Source organism: Sturnira hondurensis, unplaced genomic scaffold, assembly GCF_014824575.4.
Source record: "Sturnira hondurensis isolate 20B ecotype Veracruz unplaced genomic scaffold, ASM1482457v3 Scaffold0008151, whole genome shotgun sequence".
NCBI classification, from domain to species: Eukaryota; Metazoa; Chordata; class Mammalia; order Chiroptera; family Phyllostomidae; genus Sturnira; species Sturnira hondurensis.
The window spans coordinates 456,616-466,809 of record NW_028080782.1 but is presented as its reverse complement, the minus strand read 5'-3'; the positions used below and the strand labels follow the sequence as shown (position 1 = coordinate 466,809).

Here is a 10,194-nt window from a genome sequence, read left to right as displayed (position 1 = left end):
ACATGTTGACTGAAGGGTGAAGGTGGTGCCAGCTTCCCCTGGGACACACGAGTACCCAAAGGCAGGTATGGGTGGGGGGGCTCTGTCAGCCCAAATCCTTATCTTGCTCTAGACTCTATTTGTTCATACGTGACTGGGGCAGGCAGTTCACAAAGGTCTTTTATGGGCTTTTACTCCGGGCACTGTAGACCCCTCCCCCTTCCCCTTCCAGGCCCTGCAAGGAATACGCAGCCTCCAGGTTTTGCCTTTCCCAGCTAGTGGAGGCCATACTCCCAGACTTCAGAGGGCCCCCCCCCCCCCCCCCCCCCCCCCCCCCCCCCCCCCCCCGCCCCTTCCAGCACCACCACAGTTTTGTTTGGTGTTCAGGGTGCCTGGCAACCTTATCCGACCAGGCTCAGAATGACTGGGTCCATGCGCGGGAGACTTGCCTTCCTTTGCTTTCAGCCTCCTGCATGAAGTTCTTTGTCGGACTGCGATGGTGACCCCCGCCTTTGTTTCCCTGCTGGCTGCTCCGTCCTAGCTGCTGCCCTGCGTCACCCAGCAACCATGACATTAGCCTGTGACCGGCAAAGGCAGCACCTGTGTCTCAGAAGTCTTCCTATGCTGTCTCCTGCCCCAAAGCCACCCTCCACTAACAGTCATTGTGACCTATGTAGAATTCTTGGTGAGTTTCCTTGAGCAAAACCGAGGACAGTGGCTGGGAGGTGAAAATTCACCGGATTGAGAAATGCTCAGAAGAATGGCAGTGTAACACTCATTACACGCACTGTCGTCAAAGGGGGAGACACAAGGGTAAGTGTTAGGGTCACCAAATGTCAGGCCCCCCCACCCCCCCACCCCCAGTGCGGGATTGGAAAGAATCCACCAAGAGAAGAAAATGCAGAGGGCCAAGTGTGGTCACTTTGCAAGAGTGGAAAGGGGTCTAAGAGCATGAAGAGGCGGCAGTGGTGGGGGCCGTGAGTTTCATCGGGTGAAAATGGGGACGCGGAGCTGTAGCCCGGCAGCCGTGAGCTGTTAAATCAGGAGGTTTCAGGCTTCAGCACGACTTCAGTTTGTTTCTCTGTTATCTTCGGGTTCAGGGTCCAGGTGCTCAGGTCTGGTCTGGCCTGTTTGTGTCCGTTGTAAAACACCTGTGTCGGGTGGCAGGGTGGGGGAAGGGGTTTAGTAATCGACCCGGTCCTGAGGATACAGGCTCAGAGAAACAATAGTTAATTAGGCTTGGCGGGCTCAAGGGAAGAGAGAGCTAAGGCTGGTAGGGCCTTTTTTGTTCTTTGAAGGGCGTTTCATGAAATCCACTGATGACAGAATACGGAGGCAGGAGAAGGCACAGTGGGGACAGCTCAGGGATGGCGTAAGGAAAGTGATAGGCACTTCTTACCCGCAGGAGGGTACAGATTAGTAATCGTCAACAATTAACAAGATAGTAACAGGCAACGATGAACGTGGCAGCAACGACCAGGGGACTCGTGATCTCGGCTCTGGTGTGGTGGCTGTGCCCAAGGGCAGAAAAAGCAGAATTGCCTGACATTCCGAAGGTATGTTATCACAGATGCAAAAAGTGGACAGGCCCAGTGCAGGTAAAGACTGACCTTTGTCCGGGAGAAGCATCAGCCTTGGACGTGACTGCCCACAAAGAACTGCTTTCCGTTAATAACTTTTAATTTCAAATTATCTCTCCCATTGCTACAGCTATACAATACTCATCTAGATTGGATCTATATGTGATTCTGATCGGGGACTCAAGACTTGGGAACATTTAGCTTAAGGTAAAAAGTTGTAAGTCTAGCAAGTACTGTGTATGTTAAAGCTTTTGTTTCAGAAACTACAGATAAGGCCCCTCCTGGCTCCTGGGGAAAACAGCTGGCCTCCTGGGGCACTGGCTAGAGGTCACCACCTGGGGACAAGTTGGAGGCATCAGGGCCTTTGGTCTTCCAGGGGAGCAGATGACCACCCCCCTTGGGGACAGCTAACTGCCCAGGACAGGAGTGTTGCAGCTCCTGAATCTCAAAGCCCTCACGGCACCTTGTTTGTCCCCCCCCCCTTATAAAAGCTCTGGCCAGGAAAGAGAAGGGAAGATGGTTTGTTAGGGTATGAGCCCGCCACCTTCTCGGATCACGGGCCATCTGAATAAAGTGCCCATAAAAGATGCTGTCACTGTCATTGATTATTGGGTTTGGTAGTGACATGTAGCCTGAATGCCGGTGTCTTCCTGTTACACTAATGGAAACAGTATCTGTCTCCCTAGACCCCCTCCCTTATTTGATATGAAAAATGTAACATGGGCCCTGGCAGGTGTGGCTCAGTGGATTGAGTGCCGGTCTGTAGACTGGAGAGTCACCGGTTTGATTCCTGGTCAGGGCACATGCCTGGGTTGTGGGCCAGGTTCCCCGTTGGGGGAGCGTGAGAGGCAACCAACTGGTATTTCTCTCACACACTGATGTTTCTCTCCCTCTCTTTCTCCCTCCCTTCCACTCTAAATCTTTAAAAAAAAATCAACTGGGGTACCTGCTAATCTCTGCCACCTGCTAGACAATGATATTCTAATTATCAGTTCGGATAATGAAGGTAATACTTTCTTGGCCACACATTGGGCTTGTCTTCCTATCGATAAAGGACTTAAATGTTAGGAAAAGTTTAGTGTCAGGTAATAGCTAATAAGCACAGTGATCAATGCATGTAAAATGCATTATTCCAGGAACTGAAGGTACGGCCCACCTCCATTCCAGGAGACCAGGAGCAGTTCTGCCTTTGTGCCTCCGGAGGAGGAATGCAAGCCGTCAGGATGGTATTTGAACCATTGTGCTCCAGGGAGAGACGCCCGATACCCAGGACACAGCTAAAGACCGGAGCCCGGCACAGAGACGAGGGAATGCGGCAGGTTTGATCTGATCCCTGATGAACTTTTCCCTGAATTCCAAATCCCTTGCCTACACTCTTCTCCTCCTTACAAAAAGTCATTTTAACATGGAACTGAAGACAGTCTGTCAGCGTACAAACCTGCCGTCTTTTTTTTTTCAAAGATTTTTATTTATTTTTGGAGACAGCAGAAGGGAGGGCGAAAGAGAGAGGGAGAGAAACATCAGTCGGTCACCTCCTGCTGGCCCCCAAGGGGGGACCCGGCTGGCAACCCAAGCATGTGCCCTGACAGGGAACCAAACCTGTGACCTTCCAGCTGGCAGGCCGGCACTCAGGCCACTGAGCCACACCAGCCAGGGCCAAACCGGCCATCTTTTCAGATCTCAGACCATCTGAATAAAGTGCGCATAAAGATTCAGTCCCTCTCTGCTTATTGGGTCTGGTAGGTGACAGGTAGCAAGAACATTGGCTTTTCTGGTCGCCCTGTCAATATAAGCTGGGACAGGTGTTTTTTTGTTTGTTTGTTTTTTTGGTTAATACCTATGACAAAGAACCCATTATGACAAATACGTCCAGTCCAAGAATGCTTCCCTGACAATTCCTCTGGTAGAATTGTAAGCGGAAAGGACACTGGCGTTCGGGCTGCCTGTCACTACCAAACCCAATAAGCAATGACAGTGGCTGAATCTTTTATGGGTGCTTTATTCAGATGGCCCGTGATCCGAGAAGATGGCGGGTTCATACCCTAACAAACCATCTACCCTTCTCTTTCCTGGCCAGAGCTTTTATAAGGGGGGGGGGGGAGGACAAACAAGGTGCCGTGAGGGCTTTGAGATTCAGGAGCTGCAACACTCCTGTCCTGGGCAGTTAGCTGTCCCCAAGGGGGTGGTCATCTGCTCCCCTGGAAGACCAAAGGCCCTGATGCCTCCAACTTGTCCCCAGGTGGTGACCTCTAGCCAGTGCCCCAGGAGGCCGGCTGTTTTCCCCAGGAGCCAGGAGGGGCCTTATCTGTAGTTTCTGAAACAAAAGCTTTAACATACACATTCCTCGCTAGACTTATAACTTTTTACCTTAAGCTAAACGTTTCCAAGTCTTGAGTCCCCTACCATTAGAAAACCACAGAGAGGATAATAACTATAAAAGTCATTCTATGAACATTGTATCAATAGAAGCATCAATTTGTGAGCACAATTTGTTAGTGTTGGTATCTTCAACACTAACACGGTGACCTGACTGTGAGGGGACTTGGGGTCCCAGCTCTGGTGTGGTGGTGGTGCCCAAGGGTGAGGTCGAAGGCAGGGGAAGAAGTTACCTTGACATTCTCTAAAGGTATGTTTATCATAGATGCAAATCTTGCGTCATGGACTCCCTTTGACCTTTGTCTAAAAAAATGCGTTTGTTTATCAGACAGACCTAGGCAGGCCTGGGAGGAATGGAAAATCCCCAAGCCAGAAACTGCACTACGGGAAATGGCCTGCCTGGAAACGGCCTGCCCCCCTACCCAGCACAAACAAATGTTCAGCTAAGATTGGGGTCTGGGGTCGGCCTGTCCAGCATAACAGGATGCAGCTTTAACTGGAGCCTGACAAAACGTATCAAGAACAATGGTCAGCAGAAATGGCACCCGGCAACCAGCTCTGGCCAATCAGACTCTGACACCCCAACCAGTTACCCTTTGTGGGTTTTTGTGCTTAAAAACCCTGCCCTAAGAACAACTGAGTGAGTCTTAACCTCCCTAGGTTGGCCCCACTTTCCCCCCTTTTCCTTGCTAATAAACCTTGCTCCCTAGCTCGCTGCATCTGTGCGGTTTCTTGAGTGACTCCGACCTAACATTATTAACTGTCAAAAAAAAAAAAAAAAAAAGCCCTGGGTAGGTGACTGGGTTGTTTGGAATGTCACCCGGGTACACCAAAGGGTTTCAGGTTTGATCCCTGACCAGGGACTGTGCAGCCGGCAACTCATTGTTATTTCTCTCTCGCATCAACGTTTTTCTCTCTCTCTCTCTCAGATCAAAAATATACCCTTGGGTGGGGATTAAGAGAAAAGAAATAAAAGAGTAATTGTAAAAAAGGGGACTTGGGGAAAAAAGGGGGGGACTTGGGGACAGTCCGTCCCCCTCCGAGAGGTGGAGATAGGAATGGCCTTGCCTGTCTAGATTCCCAACACTGACACGCAGCCAATCGGCAACTGCACAGGAGCGGGAGCCGGTCGGAATCTGAGTCAACAGCAGCTCACACCGTTTCGTGAAGCGCGGGAGCGGGCAAGGCCACAGGGCCCAGCACGGCCTTCAGAGCCTTCAGTCAGCAGCCATTTACCAACGTTCACAGAAGCATCTCAACTAAGTAACATCCTGTTCAAACGTAGTAGTATTGGTTCTACTGCTGTGTATATATATTTACAGAGTTACATATAAAAGTATATAGATACACTTTTTTTTTAAACACAAATAAGACCCTCTTACAGAGACCTGTAGGCCAAGAAACGTGGACTTGGAGAAATCTACGGCCAGCTCACTCCCTGCAGGCTAAGATCGATGTTAATTTTTAAATAAATAGGCATATAGCCTCAGTTTTGCAAGGTGAGTAAGTCCCAGAGGTCCACTGCTGTGCAACATTGTCCTCTGATGAATGACACTATCTCGTGCACCTAAAACTGTGTTACGAGGGCAGATCTCACGCCCTGGCTGGGTGGCTTGGATGGAGCGTCACCCTGTGCACCCAAGGACTGTGGGGTGGATCCCGTCGGGGTGCATGTGGTAGGAAATGATCGATATTTCTCACATTGATTTCTCTCTCTGCCTTCCTCTAAAATCAATAAAGATATTTTCAAGTGAGGATTTTTTTAAAAAGGGGGTAGATCTCATGTTCAGTGTTTTTGCCCACCAGAGAACAAAATGCCCTTTTAAAGGCAAAATATGAAAAATGTAAGCTTTCTACTTTCTGTGATGTCCTGCCTCTCTCATGCTTTCATGTGATACCATGTGATAAAGTCCACTGAAGTCCCTATTTCTTCAACAACAACAACAACAAAAAAAAAACAATGGAAAAAATAAAAACATGAATGACTGTGCACAGTAGATACTGCTGTCGATTGTTTTGTCATTTAATGCTGCAACACAGAGCATCTTCTGTTGTTAGTATCTTCGGCTCTCCCTCACCTCTTCTTACCCAGACAGATCCTAATGTATCTATCCAAACTTCTAAGGAGAGACCCTTGGCTGCTGTCAATGTTTCCGCTATTCCAAACATGGCTCCACTGAGCCCTGGACTAAAAGGACACTGTCTATAGAGCTGTCTTCTCATGGGAGAAACTTGGTTCTTTTTTTCCCCTTGATTGCACACACACACACACACACACACACATATATATGTAGATTTTATTTATTTTTAGACCAAGGGGGAAGGAGGGAGAAAGAGAGGGAGAGAAACATCAATGTGTGGTTGCCTCCCACACACCCCCTACTAGGGACCTGGCCCAAAACCCAGGCATGTGCTCTGACTGGGAATTGAACCGGCAACCCTTTGGTTTGCAGGTCGTTGCTCAATCCACTGAGCCACACTAGCCAGGGCTGCACATGTATACTTTTTTGTTGTTTCTTTCTCTTTTTTTTTCAAATTTTATTTATCTTCAGAGGGGAAGGGAAGGAGAGAGGGATAGAAACATCAATGTACAGTTGCCTCTGGTGTGTCCCCTGCTGGGAACTGGCCTGCAACCCAGGCATGTGCCCTGACTGGGAATCGAACCTCGATACTCTGGTTCGCAGGCCCACGCTCAATCCACTGAGCTACTCCAGCCAGGGCTGCACATGTATACTTAACAACAGTTTTATACAGACTGCTAAGAGCACTTCATTATTTTACAGAAGGACTTGAAACATGAACTTCCTACTAATATTCTTACCATAGCACAGCCTAACCTAACTCCCAACTGAATGCACTGCAATTTGTTTAAAGTTTAAATGCTCAGTGGAAATAATAAGAAAGTGTAAATTTGTTTTACATAAATGAATAAAAATAATCTCAAGAAATAGTCAACGAAATTTAATGTGGCCTCATGTGCCCTGAAGGAGGTGGTGCCCGATTCGGAGGGTAATTGTATGTGCAGATAATCTCCAATCTGAAACTTCTGAGACTGCAGGGTCATGGAATCTTCCATCCCCTTTCTGGTCATGGTTCTGCCAATTTCCTTTACTTGATAGCCAGGTCTTCTAATCTTCATAAAAACAACTGCAAAATTGAAGTGTGTGCCCTTCTTCCTAGCTTCTGGGTCGACTTCTTTTACTAAACTAGTTCTTTCAAGGTGGCAGCCTTCCAGGTGAGGATCGGCAGCTTCACGGAGGGCTCGTCCCACCGGAGAACACATCCATGTGGTGGTGGCGCCCCTTGGTGGTGGTGAAGACACACAGCAGCAGAAGGAGCATTTGTGATTGGCTTCTCTCAATTCCTTCTTAATTTCCTCCTGGGTGAGGAGCGACTCCACCACCATCTTCCTCCTGTGGCCTTAGATCACCCAAAACTCAGTTCTTTTTGATGACGCAGTAAAGAATTATAAATCAGCAAGTCAGTTGTTGTGCAAGCGGAGTTTATTGGTGGTACATTCTCATGGAAGAGAATGGGCCTTGCCGAGGTGGGGGAGAAAGGCAAGAGCAAGGGTAGCAAGAGCATCAGGTCCTGTGTTCTGACGACCTATATAATTGGCGGGATGGGGGTGAAGAAGTTATATATTGATTGACAGGTAAGGTGGTGCCAGCTTTCCTGGGGGCACGTGACTACCCAAACTTAGGTAGGTGTGGGGGTCTATTAGCCCTAATCTTTTGGAACAGACTCTATTTCTTCATGTGGTTGTAACTCAGAAACATGACAGGAGGCAGTTAATTAAAGTTGGGGCAGTGACCCAGAGTTATTTATGGGCTCTTAATGTAAGAGATAGTTACCAGGGGCAGGCAATTAATAAAAGTTGTTTTGTGGGCATCTTCTTTGGGCACTATGAACCCCACCCCCACCCCCGCCCAGTCCAAGGCCTTGGGATGATATATCGTTTCAAAGGCTTTCTTTGCCACATCGTGGAGACAATGCATAGAATTTCCAGGGCTCGCTCCTCCCAAGCTAACACAGTGTTTCCGATGATGTTGGAACACCTGGCAACATAATCAGACCAGGCTCAGGACGGATGAGTGAGTGGGTGAGACAGGTCTCCCTCCTCGTCCCTGCCTCCGTTCACTACCCACCTAACATTCTCTCTGCAGACCGGGGCCTTGTTCCAATGTCACCTTCTGAAAGAAGTACTCGGTCACTGCCAGAGCTGAAATAGCGCCCCCTTCACTTTCTACCTCCTCACCTGTGATGTCAGTAATGACCAGTGGGGGCTCCGTCAGACAAGGGGCTGTGGTTTGCCCGTTGCTGGGCTACCAGCGCCTGGAATGGCACCAGGCACAGAAGAGGCGCTCAGATGCTTGTTAAATGGTTCGCTGGTTCCTGCCTATCAGAGGATGCAGGAATTCTAGGTCTGCATGTATTAGTCATCCACTTTCTTATTTCTTCAAACAGCGTATCCCCCTCCCCACCACTAAGTGGGAAAAAAACTCAGGCTCCTTCTTCACCCAGTTACCCCCACCACACACACACACACACACACACCTGTCACACGAACCTCCCTGTGCCGCATGGAATTCAGCAGTGAAAAAACGCCGGCTGCACACTTGCCTCTCCTCCTCCACTCCTTGCCACCTCTCAGCCCCGCGGGAAAGTAGGTGGTCACCTGTAAGGACACTTTCCCTTCTAGGCAGCTCCTGAAGAAATTTGGGCCAAAGGAAAATTCCTCCTATGAAATTACATGCCGTGGGGAACGTTTACTGGGTACACGAGCATCCCTGATGAAGGAGACAGGAAATCTATTGGGCCTCCAGTGCGGGTGGTGGAAGTGGCGTGTGTGTGGTGGGGAGATGGACAGATGCAATTTCCTGCTAATATTTCTCTCTGACCATGGGAGACCACACACCCCAGGGAAACCTGCTCTGATAACAGGCATGAGACATGGTTGTGCTTAAACCTATCCATCTTAGACAGATGAGGATTAAATTATTACGATGATGAGTCCTGGCTGGTGTGGCTCAGTGGATTGAGTGCAGGCCTGCGAACTAACGGGTCGTCGGTTCGATTCCCAGTCAGGACACATGCCTGGGTTGTGGGGCCAGGTCCCTGGTAGGGGGCACATGAGAGGCAACCACGCATTAATGTTTCTCTTCCTGTTTTCCTCTCTTTCTCCTTCCCTTAACCTCTAAAAATAAATATTTTGAAAAAAAGTATTTTTTTTCATGATGGAAGGGAGGAAGAGGAGAGAAACATCAGTGGGTGGTTGCCTCATGCACCCCTACCTGGGAATCAAACTAGTGGCCCTTTGTTTCAACGTCCAGTGCTCAATCCACTGAGCCACACCAGCCAGGGGAAAAAATTTTTTTAAGATTTTATTTATTTATCTTTAGAAGGGAAGGGAAGGAGAGAGGGAGAGACACATCAATGTATGGTTGCCTCTCGTGAGTCCCCTGCTGGGAACTGGCCTGCAACCCAGGCATGTGCCCTGACTGGGAATCGAACCGCGATCCTCTGGTTCATAGGCCCACACTCAATCCATTGAGCTACACCAGCCAGGGCTTTTTTAATTATTAGAATGATGACACATAATAGAACTTCCTATGTGTAAATATTTTTTCTAAATTCTTCCCTGTATTACTCAATTTGTCCTTCACAACACTATAAGGTAGATACCATCCTTATCCCCACTATACAGATGAGAAAACTGAGGTTAGAGAGGAGTTCTTTCAAAAGATCCCGCAACAGATCCTGGCTGGTGTGGCTCAGTGGATTAAGCACTGGCCTGAGAACCAAAAAGTTCCCAGTTCGATTCCCAGTCAGGGCAGATGCCTGGATTGTGGGCGGGCCAGATCCCCAAATGGGGGAGTGTGAGAGCCAACTAAATGATGTTTCTTGCACATGGATGTTTCTCTCCCTCCCTCTACCCTTTCTGAAAAATAAATAAATAAAATCTTAACCAAAAAAAAAAAAAAACATTCCACAACAGGAGTAGGAGAAATTTGGATGTGGCGGCCTGCCTCCTGGGAACTATCACCTGACTACCCCCATTTACCCCCATCTTCACGACCCTGTAGCCTTTTCCAAAATTCGTGATACTTAAGCCTGTCCCCTTGAAGTTAACAGACTGCATGCTCAGTAACTGACAGTGACTGACAGTAGTCAGAGCAGTCACGTCCAGTCCAGAGGGCCCAGTTCACAGATACGTGGCCAGGATTCTACCAGCTAATCCACACCAAGACTTAGGACA

At 48.6% G+C, this 10,194-nt stretch overlaps 1 long non-coding RNA gene across 2 annotated transcripts; it reads left to right on the top strand.

Annotated features, from left to right (window-relative positions):
• The first annotated feature begins 423 nt into the window (after nucleotides 1–423).
• Nucleotides 424–5,976, top strand: LOC118992214 (uncharacterized). 2 transcript variants are annotated; one of them, XR_005067598.1, is made up of 4 exons: nucleotides 424–792; nucleotides 1,690–1,766; nucleotides 2,727–2,878; nucleotides 5,320–5,976. It is a non-coding gene; the product is annotated as an uncharacterized LOC118992214 (long non-coding RNA). The 2 variants fall into 2 exon arrangements; XR_005067597.1 differs by lacking the exon at nucleotides 5,320–5,976 and adding an exon at nucleotides 4,264–4,451.
• The last annotated feature ends 4,218 nt before the right edge of the window (nucleotides 5,977–10,194 follow it).